Below are 18,698 nucleotides of genomic sequence, written 5' to 3'. Positions count from 1 at the left end.
CCGGAAAAAACCTCAACCAGATAACTTGCCCCTACCGGGAATCGAACCCGGGCCACCTGGTTTCGCGGCCAGACGCGCTGACCGTTACTCCACAGGTGTGGACTGTTAACCTCAAAGCCTATAACCCCGATATATCTGTTACATATATGATCTAGGCTTTCAGAAATAACTCCCTGTAAAGTTAATTTGAATAATTTCGAGGGGAAAATTGTTCCGGAGCCGGGTATCGAACCCGGGACCTTTGGTTAAACGTACCAACGCTCTCCCAACTGAGCTACCCGGGAACTCTACCCGACACCGATCCAATTTTTCCCTCTATATCCACAGACCTCAAAGTGGGCTGACAACCGTCAAGCAACCAACATTGAGTGCACACTAACTCTGTGTGACTTAAATTTTTCCCTCGAAATTATTCAAATTAACTTTACAGGGAGTTATTCCTGAAAGCTTGATTTGCATAATACACATCACTGTACATAACAGAAAACCACAATTTAAGTCACACAGAATTAATGTGCACTCAATGTTGGTTGCTTGGCGGTTGTCAGCCCACTTTGAGATCTATGGATATAGAGGAAAAAATTGGATCGGTATCGGGTAGAGTTCCCGGGTAGCTCAGTTGGGAGAGCGTTGGTACGTTTAACCAAAGGTCCCGGGTTCGATACCCGGCCCCGGAACAATTTTTCCCTCGAAATTATTCGATCTTCATTTGTCTCTATATTGGTTACTAAAAACCAATGTTGCTAATTCAGCGGTTTTTCCCCTAGATCTAACATTTTTCGGCGCTAGTTTAGCAGGTAAATTTTATGAAATTTGTATTGCTGATATATGGATATAGCGGGTATTTTTAGCGCTCACAGCAGCAAAATAATATAATTTTACGTTGACAATATACCAATTTAGCGGTTTCTGCACGACTTCACAGCGGATTTTTAAGAATCGTGTTGGCAACACTGCTAGAAACTTCAGAAACTTAATACGAATGTTTATCATGGATAAAATTTACAGATCTGATTCTCTGTTGTGTAAAACTGAAGAAGGTTTGTTGACATTATTTTCATTAAAAATGAAATATTACAGGTAATTGTGTATATTTGTCACTAATGATACACATTGATTATTGATGATATGAAAATGAAACCTTTTGAGGTTATGTAAATGAACTATGTACCCGGTACTCGTTATGTTTACACAGTGGCTCCCTTCTGAAAAGAATTTTAATAGTTTGTTACTAGATGTGATTCTAGTCAGTTTGTAATATATTTTTGGTCCAGGGAAAATATACATCTTTTATGATTATACAACAATAGCTGACTTCACAGCTTATGTGACGAGTACCGGGCGCTAGAAAACTTCCAAACGTAGAGAATAACTTACATTAAATCTCCATTTCTTTAATTTTCTGAGTAACAGCTACACATATACCTATGCTACTAAAAGCTACAAATTTTACGTTTGTTATTAAAAATTAAATACTTTTATACCTAGTTATAAATCAAGTGATATGAGTCTTTTTCAGATATTAATGGCGGTGCGATGTTGATATTTATGTGTGATTCGCGAACTATCCTAGGTAGAGGCATTATTAATTAACTGAGTCATGCTTCCTATTCTGCGTCTTTAAACTACAGTATATCAAATTTATATTCCTTTGGTTTAATCAATCAGATTCGTGAATGCTACCAAGTATATCATTTTACTGTACGAAAAATAGCAGGCAATTTCATTTCTTTCTGACATGACGAGTTAGTTTATTTCCCACAACAAGCAACGAATAAAACGCTGAAACAATGATTTTAGTTGAATAATTTTATTTACAATTTACAGATTATACGATTCTACAACTCCGCTACAGCATTCGCCTCATTTCCAGCATCTCAACAATGGATTCCTCACAACAGCCTCTATTGTTGAAAATACGTGAGAAAATATTACTCTACTGAAGCGAGTGGAGATGTGGGCGTAATGTGAACGACGCTATACGAACGCAGAAGTACAAGTGACGTTCTGGGCTGCAGGACTCCACTGGTCTTGGTCGAATAATACATACATAACTTACATCTCTGATATTCAGTGAGTATTCATTACGAGCTTATGACCAATAAATAAGTCATTCATTGACTATTATTATGCTAGCGTTTTAACGTGGCCAAAATCATGTCCAGCATTTACTGGTATCTAATACACTTCAAAATGTCATATTGTCGTCAACAGGTTTATAAAAATATTCCATAAACTAATCGACCTCCACCGGAACTATACAAATATTCACAATGAAAACAGCAGCTCCTATGCAATACCTGAACCCAGCTGCTGAAGAAGCAGGTAGTTGCCAATGTCTCCCGGTCACAGAGTGGAACATCGCGCATACTTGCCCCAGGATTATGCACACACATTTTATTCCTGCCTATCGCCTTGCACATATCTGCCTAACAGGCAATTCTTGTTTCCCTCTCATTCTTCCTGCGCAGTTGCAAAAGTCTAAACGACATTTTAACTGGCAACTGTTGTTTGCCTCTCATCATTCCTCACAGTTGCAAAAGTGGAAACAAGCTTAAGAGCTTTCTTTTGTAATTAAAACATTTCATCACAGTATGAACTATTGTCGCATAATGGGATACATAACAAATTAAAATCTGTAACTGTGCATAGTGTACTGGAAGTAAACATTTCATTAAGAAATTAATTTAAATCAACATTTTCTTTCCTTTATATTACCTATCAACTTTCTTTGCCAATACAAAAAATATTATACAGAGACATTATAACATGAACCGAGAAAATGGCGGGTTACTGACAGTCTGCAATGCACAGGCTGTTAGAGGTGCGGGTAGATCCTCAGTCACCATATGCCATTTACTGTAGTCACAAGTCGAGTTACAAAAGTCTTCATCCCTAAAGTGTAGTGATTATTATGTATTTTAATGCCCACCAAGAAAACTAGACGTAAACTCCGAATAAAGTTTCCATACGCACCTGTCCCTTCTGTCCAAATAATTTCAAAACTCGCTGAAAGAAACAGCCTCAGTGAACAATCAAAAATCAAACAGAAAACGTAGTATTTTTAAACTATAAAAATTAGATGAGACTTGTGAAAGATTAGAACTTCAGAGTGTTGTTGATCAGAAGATGTCAGGTGTGTGTGTGTGTGTGTGTGTGTGTGTGTGTGTGTGTATGTATGTGTGGAGGGGGGTCCATTTCCAACAATGACTGAGCATGAGAAGTCCAAATCATTGAACACATATTGTTAGTATTGTTATGTATTATACACAGTTTAGTATATACAGTTGCGAAGCTTGGGATGATTTTTTGCATTTCTCGCGATAGTTGCTAGCCACTTGGAGCACTGTGAGTACTAGGAACAATAGACTGTGTCACTGCCATCGTGATTTAATATAGGCAGACCATGTGACTCGCTTAACCTGATCATGGAGGGTGGCATTTCAACCATATAAATTAGTTGCAATGCATAAAGAGTAACATATATTTCTATAAAATGTAGTGTAATTGCATTAATAAATTTAAAACAATGATTATGAGACACTTCAGATATAATTCACTTGCAAGTTAAGGTGTAATATTATTTTTGGTGTGAAAATTACGTTGTTCGTATGTGTAATACCTGACTTTATTTGGATTAAATATTGCGAATTCTTGTGCATTCATTTATGCACGATTCAATGATTTTCAGTTGCACCGCACGGATATTTAGATATGTTGAAATTATAGGTTATGTTTACTGTACCAATACTTCAATATTCGCATTTATACATTATAATTAAGCATAAAGTGATAACTTGTAAATGCAATTTGTCTCTATTTCAGTTGTATTTATTCGATTCTTATGGTACTCCAGTCTGAAGTCTGATTAATGTACTATGTTAGTAGGCTAAACTAAACTAGCGCAGAGGTAGTTCCTTTGTACTCATATTCCTTGCATATATGGATCTGTGACAGGTTAGGTTTGGTTAGTTTTGGCTTTTATTATGTCTTGCTTATACGATTACCTGCACCTCCACAAAAAATCTCTTATAAATTCAACGATTTTCACTTCAGAAATTGCAGTAACTACCTCAGCGCTAGTCCCACCGCTTTATGAGTGCTGCCTTATTGGCCTTCGGACACTTGACTATATTGAAATACGGTAACCTCACAGCGCTATTACTAGAGCAACTAGATTTACAAAGTCTCCAATGCTCTGCCATTACATATGTAGGCCTATGTTATGTCATATGGAAATTATAGGTTATTATTTATATTCCTATATTCGCTATTATACATTATAATTAAGCATAATGTCATGTATGATACGACGCACATTCAATTTGTCTCTATTTTAATACTACAGTCGAGTACGTACTGAATTATTGCATTAATCTATTTCCTAAGAGACGAAGTAACAATCGTACGTACACTAATTTCATAGGAGTGGTATGGTAAATTTTCTATCTACAATTAAGGAAGGTAGATGTGCTAAATTAAAATCACAATATAAATTCTTTTTTATTAAACCTCAAAATAGCTTCCATTTTAAACTTAAAATGTTGATGCGAATAGATTATGTTAACATGTAAAATTCTCTTCACATTAAAATAACACAGTTTTGTAATTATTTCTGCGACAGATTATGCAATAAGATGTAAACGGAACTTATGGACACATTACACTAAATAAAATTTAGCAATGGTACGCAATAAAGTTATAATATTTCACTGAGCTCCATAGAAAACCCGAACATACATTATCATCTGCTCAGGAAAGGGTCTGTGCTGAGGTGATAGTACCGATCCTGGTGGTCAGCAACTATCTGTGTATGCATATTTATTAAGTATTGAGCTTCGCAACTAACTGTGGTATTATAGAAGTGCCGCTGAAATGGTTAGGCAGACTGGAATGAGTTACCCATTATTTTCTCGCATCACATCATAATATCGCTGTAGAATGCATATATTGCATTTTGATTACTTTTAGTTCATTGCAATATTGTTCCTAGTCTTGCACATAAATGTCCGTGCAATGTAACGAGCACCATATGCCTGTGTTTTGTTTTCTCTCATAATACTCACTTCAACTCCATGGTCTTGAAAAAGCAGGCATACTCACAGTGCTGCAAACAGCTTTTATAGCACTATAGCCGAACATGTTTCAATTTGTAAACACGAGTCTGGTCCTAAAATTACACCTTATTCTAATTCCATGTCATTTACACAACAGGGAACTCTTCATACCACTCAACAAATTTCCTCCACTATGGCTGCTGACACTTTGTAACAAAGAAAATAAATCAACTATGTTTTCCAAAAAAGTATCTACAATTTAAAATGTGTCCCAAAACTGACTGTCGTGTGTTCCATCACTCGTCACTTGTAAACGTAAATCCTAATCCTGATGTTGTCTGGTAATGATTTTCTTCCCAAATAAATATATCCTTCGGAATATATATATATATATATATATATATATATATGATAAGACTTTCTTGTGTTAAATTCTAACGTACCTTGTTTACATGTTTCGACCTATTTATGGGTCATCCTCAGAACTGGTCGTTGTTGGTCTTGGCACTTCTTGTTTTCTTTCCTGTGAGGATTACAGCCACACAAACATATAAAAACTCAAATGTAACACCTGCAACAACTTCTACATAGGACAGACAGGCAGATCATTTCAAACACGTTACAAAGAACACATCACAGCCATAACAAAATTACAAAACACCTCCACATATGCAGAATACATCACAAATGCTAACCACGCCTACAGAGACATCAACACAGACATGGAAATACTACACATCCAACCAAAAAGCCAGAAACTAAACACACTAGAACAATATGAAATATACAGACACACGGAAACACATCCCAACGAAATTCTCAACACACAACTCAATTTCAAAACACACACACTCTGCATTATACCACATGAACACACCCTCACAGGAAACAAAACAAGAGGCACCAAGACCAACAACGACCAGTTCTGAGGATGACCCATAAATAGGTCGAAACATGGAAACAAGGTAGGTTAGAATTTAACACAAGAAAGTCTTATCATACATATTCCGAAGTGATAGTGTTAAAAGTTGTGTAAACAAGATGTAAAATATATCCTGTTCCTACATTCCTTAATAAACTTATAACACCACTCATGTAATGTTATAGTCTCTATACTGAAAGTTATTCATTACACATTGCATCTCCATCAACTATTCCTGCAACACCTTCTCCTTACAAAATACTCGGCCTAATGACGTCAAACATTTAATACTATGATCCTGCTATTAACACTTGTAACATATTGGATACCGTACTGAAAATCACTGACAATGAAATTAGCTTTTATACAGTTTACAGTATGTCTCTTATTGTTAAGAATTATTTCTTCTCTATTCCTTTAGACACACACACACACATACTGCCTTCTGATTGAGCTGTGTGCCTCTGACAAAATGGAACTGTGAAGGAAAATATTAGTCTCTAAGAATGACTGAACGGATAGCAAACTCAAGACAAGTGTTGTAAATAGAAATGAGACCTATGTCAATAAATATTGCCATCCAGGAGTATACATTTGAAGGTGTATCCCAATTCAGATACCTTGGAGTTATTATTAATAATAACTGTGATGCGAGTGGTTGTGTCAATGACAGAATACAGGCTGGAAATCGGGCTTATTACGCTAATCTTCCACTGTTTAAAAATCAGTTGTTATCGAGGATGACAAAGATTAAAGTTTATAAAACATTAGTTCGTCCTGTAGTTACCTTTGGTTCAGAGACATGGACATTTACAAAGAAAGAAGAGAACTCCTTAAGAAGTTTTGAACGGAAGATTCTGCGTAGAATCTTTGGCCCAGTCAGTGATCATCAAGGATGGAGGATACGCTCCAACAATGAACTTCTTAACCTGATAGGAGGTCAAGATGTTGTAAAATTTATGAAAGCTCAAACACTGAGATGGCTGGGACATGTAAACAGGATGCCTGAAACACGCACTCCTATTAAAATGTTAAAAGGTAGACTATATAACAGGAGGAGAAAGGGTAGACCAAAGTTAAGGTGGATGGATGGGGTATCCAAAGATCTTAAAATTATGGGAGTGAGAGGATGGACTAACATGGTAAAGGACAGAGTAAGATGGAAGGCTTGTAGCGCTAACTGATGATGATGATGACCTATGTAAATAATAGATTCTAGGAAGAAGGACATTGCTATTAAATTCATAAAATAAGAATTTATAATAGAAATAGGACGAAGTATAGTAAATAATGGATCAAGGGAAAGTTAATCATAAGTAGGTAATAGCAAAACAACAAAGGTATGAGCAATAGGAATGTAGTGCTTCAATAGAATTTAGAAATGAGTGCATCATTAGTATGAAGTAATAAAGCTAATCTGTATTAATAATGGAACTATAGTGCTAGATATAAGAAACTTGGTAAAATTACAACGGAGATATAGTACAACATTGCACAGAGTACATATTAGAACGAAGGAACAGAACACGACAAAGCACATTAAACCTAAAGCGTGTTGACCATAAGTAAGAAAATTCACTATAAATCGAAAGATAATACGTAAATTAAGAGACAAATTCTAAGTATAATAAGAATATAATGCATGTAATATTACTTTGTAATGGGGCATGCTGTATAAGAAATTAAAAAAAAAACACACACACACACACATGTAGGCTATTTACAGTGCAATTAAAAAGTTTAATACATTTCATGCAATAAACTTGTATTTAAATAATTGATTAAATGGCGATCTTACTTGTGTTAATTATGTAAGCATGTGTGGCTTACAGCTGTTTCGGTGCTACTTGACACCATCCTCAGAGCCTACTGGATCTTGGCGCTATCTCAACTTCGCTGCCTGTTGTGTGGGTGCGTTCGTGTGATGAAGAGTTGTATCAAATAGTGTGTGTGTTCTGAAATTGATCTGTGTGTTGAGAATTTGATCAGGGTGTGTTTTAGTGTGTCTGTATATTTCATATTGTTCTAGTGTGTTGAGTTTTTGGTTTTTGGGTTGTATGTGTAGGATTTCCATGCCTGTATTTATGTTATTGTATGTATGGTTATCATTAGTTATATGTTCGGCATATGTAGATGTATTGTGTCCTCTGGTTATTGCTTTAATGTGTTCTTTGTATCGAGTTTGGAATGATCTGCCTGTCTGTCCAATGTAGTAACTGTCGTAACTATTGCATGTGAGTTTGTATACACCTGTGTGGTTGTATTTATTTGTTTGTGTTGTTTGTGTGTTGAGATGTCTTTGTACTGTGTTTTCTGTTCTGTATGCTATGTTGTATTTCTGTTTTCTGAATGAGGATGCGATCTTGTTTGTGTTTTTGTTTTCATATGTTAGTGTGATATCTTTCTTGTGTTCTTATGTTTGTGTTGTGTTTTTTGTGTTTTTGTGTTTGTTGAGTTTTTGTTTTGTCGTCCTTATGATGTTGTCTATTATGTTTGGGTTGTAACCATTTTCTTGTGCTATGTATTTGATTGTGTTCACTTCTTCATTGTAGTGTTGTTGGCTCATGGGTATTTTGAATAATCTGTGTACCATTGTCCTGAATGCACCATGTTTGTGTTTTGTGGGATGATTAGATGTATTGTGTATGTGTGTGTGGTGGTGGTGGTGGTTGGTTTTCTGTATATTTTGAAGGTGTGTTTGTTGTCAACTTTTGTTATTTGAGATAGCGCCGAAATCCAGTAGGCTCTGAAGAAGGTGTCAAGTAGCACCGAAACAGCTGTAAGCCACACATGCTTACGTAATTAACACGAGTAAGATCGCCATTTAATCAATTATTTATATTCAAGTGTTAAAAGTTGTATACGAAAGATTCAACATGGATTATCAGAACTTGTATTATTTAACTAAACCACTCACCCTTTCAACCTTGTCTTCTCCTCATATTGCAACTCTTTACGTGTCCAGCTGTATCATGCAACCAGGACACTGCTGCAGATATGATCACACCAATCTGCGACATGAAGGAAACATCACTGCCAGGCAATCAAGCAACGTAATATCATCTACCCAAGGAATCAGCCTGCAAACATAAGCAATGTTATAGCTCCAATATGTGTATGTTTCAAATCAACAATGCAACAAAGATATCAAGAAATACATAACAAGACAAAGCAAATGAAGAATGCCAAAGGAAAAATATTCATAACTAGAAAATCAAACATTACAAAATGAAGAAAAGATGAACAACAGCCAAAGAGAAACATACATGGACAAGGACTGGGAAAAGTGAAATACAAGAAGGTGAAATAAAAAAAAAAAAAAATTACGGTACTGAAATGGAGTCTATCATCTTCTATAATTTCATCTTACTATATGCAGGGCTGGGCAGTATTTGAAATACATGTATTTGAAATACATTTGTATTTTGTAATTTGTAAGGATTTTCGAAAGTATTTTGTATTTTGTACTTAAATACATAAAATTGACATATTTTGTATTTCAAATACTCAAAATACTTTCTTCTTCTTCTTGTCCTTCAAGTTTTGGATTTGGATTTGAAGAATGAACTTTTGTCTTATTTTTCTACCCATTTCAGATGTGCTACCCATACACTTAGTTTTCTTGCCACAACTGATTACCTTAATGCCATAAAGAAATCTCCAGCAGCATCAAGGATCCATCACCCAACACTTGCTAAATGTTCATCATTATGGAATGCGTCTAGGAGACTCAAATCCTCAGAAATTATATCAGATGTCTTGAAATATTCATTAAAGTTTCCTTGCCCAACTCGATGGAATTCTCTTCATGACTCAATCTCTCAAATATTGCAATTCAAACATGATATAAACAGTATATGTGAAAAACTGGGATTGCCAACCTTCAAAGATGTTGAGTTTCAGTACCTTGAAGAACATTGTGCAGTTCTGAAACCCATTGCCGTAGCCCTTGATTTAATGCAAAATGAGAAGACGTGCTATTACGGCCAACTTTTGTCCACATTAATTTCCCTCAAAAATAGATTACATATTCTGTTACCTAGTAATTTATGCCATCTATTCCAAGTAACTCCAATCCTAATAAGTTCACTTTCATCAAGATTTAAAGCGATGCTTGATCTGATCCCAGAAGCTAATTGAGCTATTTTGGCAGCTTGCTTCCACCCATCATTTAAGATGAGATGGCTACCTGACACTGCCTCACCAAATGATAAGAAGAGGATACAGAATATGTATGTGAAATCAGCTGAGCAGTTCTCTGCTACGCCTTTGGTCAGTTCAGACGATGAAAACAATTTTTATGTTTTCAATTCAAGTACAACAGACTTTGAAAAGCAAAAAGAAAAGAACTTGTCTACTGTGGAATATGATCATCATCATCATCGACGCTACAGCCCAGTTTAAGCCTCGGCCTCCCTTAGAACTCTCTTCCATGCATCTCTGTCCCTGGCAACCAACCACCATCCTTTAATTCCCACTTTCTTTAAATCCTCTAACACTCCATCCATCCATCGCAGTCTTGGTCGTCCTACACTCCTTTCTCCTTCAAATTTATTCTCCATAACTTTCTTGGGTATCTCATGATTTGCCATCCTTTGCACATGTCCTGCCCATCTTAATCTTGATATTTTAATGACTGTAACCACATCAGGGGACTTACATAGTTGGTAAAGTTCAAAGTTGTATCTTATTCGCCATTCTCCATTATCACATATTGGGCCATATATCTTCCTTAGAATTTTGGTTTCAAAGGATCTCAATCTTGACATATGAGTCTTTGAGAGGGTCCACGTTTCACTGCCATATGTTAATACAGATTTTACCAGAACATTATAAATATTGCATTTTGTTTCCCCTGTAAGAAGTCTTGACTTAAAGTGCCTCAATAATCCAAAATATGCTTTATTGGCATTTTGAATTCTTCTATCAATTTCTTCACTAATATCATTAGTGTCATTGATTAAGGAGCCCAGATATACAGAACTAGAGATCCTCTGAAATTTATATTGATTAATTTTTAAATGGGTTGTTGTTGTCAAGTCCCTTTTTTGTTTTTTACATCCAACAATCATGTACTTAGTCTTCTGTTCGTTAATTTTCAGGCCCATTTTTTGGGCTGCTGTTTCTAAAGCAGTAAATGTTCTCTTAACATTCTCCACAGATCGACCAATGATATATCATCAGCATAGGCCAGTATTTGGGATGATTTGTAGAGTATTGTACTTCTAGTTTGTATATCTGCATCCCTTATCACTTTTTCAAGGGCAATATTAAATAAAAGACACGCTAATGAGTCACCCTGTCTTAGACCCTTAGTTGTTTGAAATAAATCTGATAGTTCAGATTGGATCTTTATTTGACACTGACTGTCATCCGTGCATGTTTTAACTAGTCTCACCAGCTTCTTCGGAATGTTGAGCTCTACCATCGCCTTATAAAGCTCAGCTCTATTGATGCTGTCATATGCCGTTGAAAAATCAACAAACAAGTGATGAGTTTTAATATTTTGTTCATATGTTTTCTCAATAATTTGTCTTAAAGTAAAAATTTGATCAATTGTCGACTTTCTGCTTCTGAAGCCAGCTTGATATTTTCCTATGGCCCTTTCTGTGTATGGTAATAGCCTGTTGTGCAAGATTCTGGAGAATATCTTATAAGTGGTATTTAATAACGTTATTCCTCTATAATTAGAGCAAATCATCTGGTCACCCTTCTTGTGTAATGGGCATATAACTCCAATTCTCCAATCATCAGGAATCATTTCTTGTGTCCATATGTCCTTAATTAATTTCTGTATGTCTTGTATTGATTCATTACTGCTACTCTGAAGGAGTTCTGATTGGATACTATCCATTCCTGGTGCTTTGTTTTTCTTTAATCCAATTATTACATCTCTTATCTCTTCTTCGGTAGGTTCATCAATATCATCATGATCATCATTCCTATAATCGTTATTATTTATAATACATTGTAGATCATTATGTTCCTTGTTTAAAAGTTCCTTAAAATGTTCGGTCCATCGTTTTAGAATTTCATTCCTTTTTGTTAAAATCATACCTTCATTATCCTTACACATAGTGATTCTAGGTTTAAAGTTTTTCCTATCGGAGTTGACAATTTTATAAAAGTGCTTACTATTGTTTGTCCTTCTGAAGTCTTCTAAGTTTTCCATACGCTGGTTCTCATATATCCTCTTCTTTATCCTATGAACTCTTTTCTCCTCTCTCCTTTTAATTCTATATTCTTCTTTAGATTGTCTTGTGCATCCTCTTTGTAGCATTACGGTATAAGCTAAATTCTTCTCTTGTGTAGCCAATTCACATTCCTCATCAAACCAGTGATTTCTTTCTGGTTTATCAATTTCTCCTAATACACTTACAGCTGTTCTAGTAATTATATTCTTTATTCCATTCCATTGTTCATTTATTGTCACATTATTTGCTGTCGTGTCATTCTTCCTATTTCTTAGTTGCTCCTCCATTTGCTGCTTGTATAACGTTTCAGTTTTCTCATTTTTTAGCTCTTCAATGTTGAATTTTACGATTTTCCTGCTGTTAACTTGGTGTGTATTTACATTTTTATGATTTGATATTCTTTGTCGAAATTTGGATATAACCATAAAATGATCTGAATCCATATTAACTCCTCTGTAAGATCTAACATCCATCAAGCTGCATATATGTCTCTTATCTATTAGAATGTGGTCAATCTGGTTCACAGTTACTCCGTCAGGGTGTTTCCAGGTACCTTTGTGGATCTTCTTATGACAAAATATTGTACTTCCTATGACCATTCCTCTAGAGGCTGCAAAATTTATTAGCCTACATCCATTGTCATTACTGACATTGTGGAGGCTATGTTTCCCAACAGTGGTTTGGTATACACTTTCTTTACCAACTTGTGTGTTCAGATCACCTAGTATAATTTTAATGTCGTTCTTGGGACAGGAGTCGTAAGCTTTATCTAATTGATAATAAAAACTTTCTTTTTCATTATCTTGCTTGTCTTCTGTCGGAGCGTGGACATTAATTAGGCTACAATTGAAGAATTTACCTCTAGTTCTAAGGATGCATATTCTATCACTTAAGGGTTTAAAGTCCATGATAATATGCTTGACTCTATTATTTACTACAAATCCTGTACCAAATTGATGTTTATGCTTGTTACAACTATAGAAGACCGTACATTCTTTCTTCTCAATGACTCCTTCACCTAACCATCTCACTTCCTGTATTGCTATTATGTCCGCAGTACATATTTTCAATTGTTCAATCAGCGTTTTCAATGCTCCTGGTTTGTATAATGTTAGAACGTTCCAAATACCAATCCGTAGCTCATTTACCTTTTTCAAGCCAGGTTGCCAATGATTAATCCGTCCGTTTACTAATTCTTTGGGTTTCATAGCAATAGTTTTTTTACAGGGTATAGTCGCCAACCCTACTCCTAACCTCCCAGCAATCCTGAGGGGACGATGATTTTCTGTCAGGGTTTACTCCCTTAGCCGATAAGTCTCAATTATAGCGTCAAGGACTCGCTTTGCTCCCTCACATGGCTTAGCGTTACCCAGGGACCATGACATGGACATGCATATGTAGGACTTGGTAGGATTAAATGGCGTTTCTCGAGTTTTAATAGTTCACAACCATCAGCAAATTGTGAACCCTCGAGGCCACATACTACCCTTTTGTCCCCACTGTGGAGTATGAGTCATACAATTATTCAATGGCAAAGGGACAACCCTGTGCACTCTAGAGAATTACCCAACAGTGAAACAAGCTTTTATAAAGTATAATACAAGTTTGTGTTCCTCTGCACCTGTAGAAAGACTGTTCTGTTTTGCAGGATTTATTCATTTATCAGCAAGGGGATCCTTACCGGTATTTGATGAACATTTTAAGAAACTGTTTTTTTTAAGGGAGCGGTAATTATTCAGATGTAGCATAATTTCATTGCTGACTGGGAAAAGGAAGAATGTTCAGTTACAGTGTTTATATGAAACTTCGAGATAAAAATACTTTTAATGTTAATATAATATTTTAGATTTTCAGTAATATTCTTACTTCTTTATATATTGCATCGAGTATTTGAAATACAAATGTATTTTGAGTATTTGAAATACAAATGTATTTTGGTTAATTTTTTAAAAGTATTTTGTATTTGTAATTCAAATACTATTCTTTGAAGTATTTTGTATTTGTATTTGAAATACTTGGATGTCAGTATTTTGCCCAGCCCTGGCTATATGAATATCTAGTATTCGTGGAACTGACAGTGAAGTTTCAACAGAGCTACAATTCAACCAGATACTGCTGTCATGTGCTTCTGACTCCTTGAGAGGTTACCAGACATAAAGTCCTGGATTATAATGTCCACGTTGAAAACGTCCATGTTAAATCGTCCAGAGTCAAAATGTCCACAGTTCTATAATGTCCACTTCACTCTGATGTCCAGAACCATAATGTCCATAGCTCTATAATATACACTATATCCATTGTTCAAGGTAGTTATAGTAATCTATGTAAAAATTTTCAAGTACAGTACAAACTGAAATGTTTGAAGATGGAACGAAATCCTCAGTTAGTGCCATCACAGAAGGGTAAGCCACTTCTTTCTTTTCGTGGGTACCTGTACCAACATTATGACTTTAATAGAGATAGGACAAAAATATATTGGCGATGCAGGGAAAGAAAATTTGTAATGCTGCAATGATAACTAACAGCAACCTGCATAACATTTGGGTTTTGTGGGATGCCACAGATAAGCATTTACATAGTGCCGATTTATACAGTGTATAAAGCGTGAAGGAAATGAAATTTGGAGACAAATATTGCAAGAAAGAGGGGGGCATACACAAATTAAAGAGCCGGTGAATAAAATGTATATGACGAATCAAAGACAAATTCTCCAGATTGTGAGAAACTACAACAGGTACAAATAAAATGGAGAAATTCTCATATAGCTACCTTAAAAGTATTGGTTACCATCTTAAAAGTGGGGCTCTAGTTCCCGATGAATAATAATACTTATTTGTACGTGTTATGGAATAAAATTTATTGTGTTCTATTCAAGCAGAATTAGCCTTTGAACTTGGACATTATGGACGTTTGACACTGGACATTTTCACCATATGGACATTTTGACCTTATGGAGGTTTTATCATATGGACGTTCTGTAGTATGGACTATATACGGTGGAAGCCCTTGAGAAATGAGTGGCAATGCGAGCTAATAAGGTAAACTGATATGTCTCTCGTAAATAATTACCATTCACTTCCTGCTATTCAACAAAAATCTGCAATATCTCTGTACAATTTATCACTATCCATTCATTTAGGAGGAAAGAGCTCCACCAAACTTTCCAAGATTCGTCCATTTTATTATTCATTGCACTTGTTCCCAATTCTTTCTTATTAACTATCAAGACTATCAACACGAAACCACAGTCTAGTATACACAGTCACGTAGTAAATATGCATCCATAGATAGTTGCTAACCACTAGGATTGCTACTATCACCTCATTACAGACAATGCGAAATAGTACCGGCACAGTCTATTGTTCCTAGCACCCTCACAACTCAAGCTTCGTGACTGTATATAGTAGACTGTGGTACTATGGACTGTGACGAAACTCTGTCAACAAGCCCTCATTACTGCATAACCTGCAATGTCAGTGGCATACATTAATATCAACACTCCTGGTAAACAAAGGTTAACAGTACATTGCAATGATTCCAAATGGAACAGAAAGTACGTTACATGTGATTCAGACTCTGCAGTTGCAGTGAAAACTACCTATCATAATGAACTCATTCTCTATAGACATATGGATGACAGAGCTTATGGCACGAAGAATTTGAAAACACAAACATTTCTTTTTTTTTTTTTTTTTTTAATGAATAACATTTTGAGTAGACTCCATTCCATTACAAATTGACCTACTCAAAACTCGACTGATTTGGAGAAAAAGAAAAAAAAAAAATGTCAATGTCTTTATAACTTTGCTGACATGATTCTTTGGAGTAAACTAAGCAATTTTTATTATTCAAATTTGAAAATAGAATTTGCAACCACAAACATAATTTTTTTAATGAATAACATTTTGAACAGACTTCATTCCATTACTAATTGACCTACTGGAAAACTTCTGTTGCGAAAATCATCCTCTACATACGGACAATTTTACATATAATTATTTATCTTCAAAGATTCAAAACATATCCCACATTAGAATATATCTGCATATTCATGGAATTATATAATTATAATCAATTCAAAATAATAATTTTAGTTTGCAACATAGCCACAGTTTTGAGCTTGATATCTCAATGAAGTCTTTTGCCCAATTTGAAGTCTACATTTTGTCCGTTGGAAGAATAATAAATGTCAGAAAATGTGAAATAGAAAACAGATAGGATAAAGTCGGATGAATCGAGTCAGTAACCAAATCGGTCATTTTTAGAAATTTCCTCCTTATCACCAAATAACAAGTACATAAGGAAGTTCTACCATTTAGCGTCGACCATGAGAACTTCATCTACAAGTTGAAAACAGCAAGGCATCGGAAGTCATGTTCGTTGTTGTGTTATTATTAGTTGAAGATTGTGCTTTTTGAGATAAGGCATGCAAATATTTTACTTTTAAAATACTATTGAAATGATATTCAAGTAAGTGATGCAATTCGTTTTGTAATTTATTGCGCATTTGTAACATAATACATGCATGTGTTTGAAGTAAGGTTATGGCATTGCCAGCGCTCTATTGTCCTCTTGCATTAGAACCAACCCTCTAAAATGAAATGTTGCGTTTCGGGCGAATAGGGTCACTAAAAACAGTGAAACGGGTCAAAATTTTCTGTACTCATTTTTTTTACATTTTAGTTTATGGATTGTGTTATGATTACAGATGGGGAGGTGTGAAAGAAAAACGACTACTTTATGGACAGAGGACGATATGAAGAAAGTGATTAAAGCTTTCCAGGAAGGTAGAAGTCAGCGCCATGCAGAGGAATTATTTGGAGTTCCTCATTTCTGCCATCAGAGAAGACTCCAAAGTGGGAAAGATCTTTCAGAAAAATTGAAGGGTGGGCAAACTGTATTTAATAAAGCCAGGAAAAAGAATTTGTTTCTAGAATATTGAGACTCTCTGCTTGTTGTTTTCCATTGGACTCAAACGATGTGCGTAAAGCTGCCTATGAATCCAATAAAGTAAAGCATAATTTCACTGAAGCAAAGGAAATGGCTGGTAAAGCATGGCTAATAAAATTCATGGAAAGAAACCCACATATTTCTTTGAGAAAAGCGGAAGGACTTTCTTCAGCTCGTTGCAGTGATCTTAATAAAGAAGATGTGATGGACTATTTTTCATTGTTGAGGAAGACCAATGAAGAATTTGACTTGATGGACAAACTGCAGATGATTAGAATGCAGATGAATCTGGTTTCCCGTTAAACAACAAATCAACAAGGAAGGTATTCGCCGAGAAAGGAAGCAGAATGGTATATGCCCAGACGTGTGTAGAAAAATAAGGGCTTGTCACCATCTCAGCTTGCACTAATGCCATAGGAAACTTCATTCCTCCTATGGTCATTTTTAAGGTAAGAAGCATCTACCTGAATTCGGAGATGGTTTGTCGACTGGGTCTCTAGCGATAATGACAGAATCAGGGTGGATCAACGAGGAAAAGTTCCTGATGTGAACCAGAGTTTTGCAAAAGGAAACACCAACAAGAGAATCCAGAATTAACCACATCATCGTCATCACCATGTGAGTAATCAGAATCCAGCGAAGAAGAAGATAATAATAGATCATGTGGACTATGCAAGATCAAATACAGTGATGCTTTATCTGTTCGTCTTGGTGACTGGATTCAGTGCCAAGGAAAAGGAAGGGAATGGTATCAAGAGAAATGTGTTGGGGCAGAGGGAAGGAAGAAATTTGTTTGTTGAAGATGCGTTGTTCTTAAGTGTTCAACTGACCCTATCCAACCACTACTTTGACCCGATTCATCCAACTAGAGAAAGGCGAATAGGGTCATGCAGAGCTTTACTAAAATGCAGTTTAAAAGACTCTAAATAGTATTTGTGCAATCTTAACTAGTGATACGTACAGGTTAAAGTGCATAGTTTGTAACTGCGTACAATAAACAATGTTGGTATGAACATGTGTTTTATAATTAAGAGATTTCTCTTTTCTGACCCGATTCATCCGACTTTACCCTACTGAAGATGGTGTAAGGTATACAAAGTATAGTGCGCTTATTACTATTATATGTGTCCAAATAATTATAAAATTATTTAGATAATGAGTAAAAATTATATATTTTTAAAAAACTACAAGAAAGGAGATTCCAGATGACACAAAAACAACATTATTTGCTAAAATTTTGAAGAAATCTGACATTTCTAAAATCGATATGTAGCTCACATCAAATAACATTCAGAGCCAAGAGGAATTCTCACACTGCAAGTGAAGTAAAAGCACAGCTGAAGTGAACAAGTCTACAAACAAGTGCACTGGATTTGCTCGACTTTATTGGTGATTATTAGTAAACATGCAGGAATGCTACAGTGAAAAGGGGGGTCTCTGAGCCCCTTCGTTCTGCTTGTGTAGAGAAAACTATGTTTTGGAAAGTCAAAATGACCAATTTTTTAATTTTTTCCGGCCTCTACCACCCATATGCCAGGGGACAGAGGGTTCTCCTTTACTCTACAGATAGAGTTC

General features: G+C 35.5%; 1 long non-coding RNA gene across 3 annotated transcripts in view; it reads left to right on the top strand.

Annotated features, from left to right (window-relative positions):
• Window positions 1–816: 816 nt before the first annotated feature.
• LOC138710120 (uncharacterized) overlaps window positions 817–18,698 on the top strand; it is a 143,484-nt gene continuing 125,602 nt past the window's right edge. For all 3 annotated transcript variants that reach the window (XR_011335068.1, XR_011335067.1, XR_011335066.1), the window contains exons 1-3: window positions 817–1,040; window positions 1,828–2,073; window positions 16,882–18,512. This is a non-coding gene — a long non-coding RNA (uncharacterized lncRNA). The remainder of the gene's footprint in view (window positions 1,041–1,827; window positions 2,074–16,881; window positions 18,513–18,698) is intronic.

Source organism: Periplaneta americana, chromosome 12, assembly GCF_040183065.1.
Source record: "Periplaneta americana isolate PAMFEO1 chromosome 12, P.americana_PAMFEO1_priV1, whole genome shotgun sequence".
NCBI classification, from domain to species: Eukaryota; Metazoa; Arthropoda; class Insecta; order Blattodea; family Blattidae; genus Periplaneta; species Periplaneta americana.
Note: the sequence above shows the minus strand (reverse complement) of the source record. Positions and strands in the feature narration are given on the sequence as shown.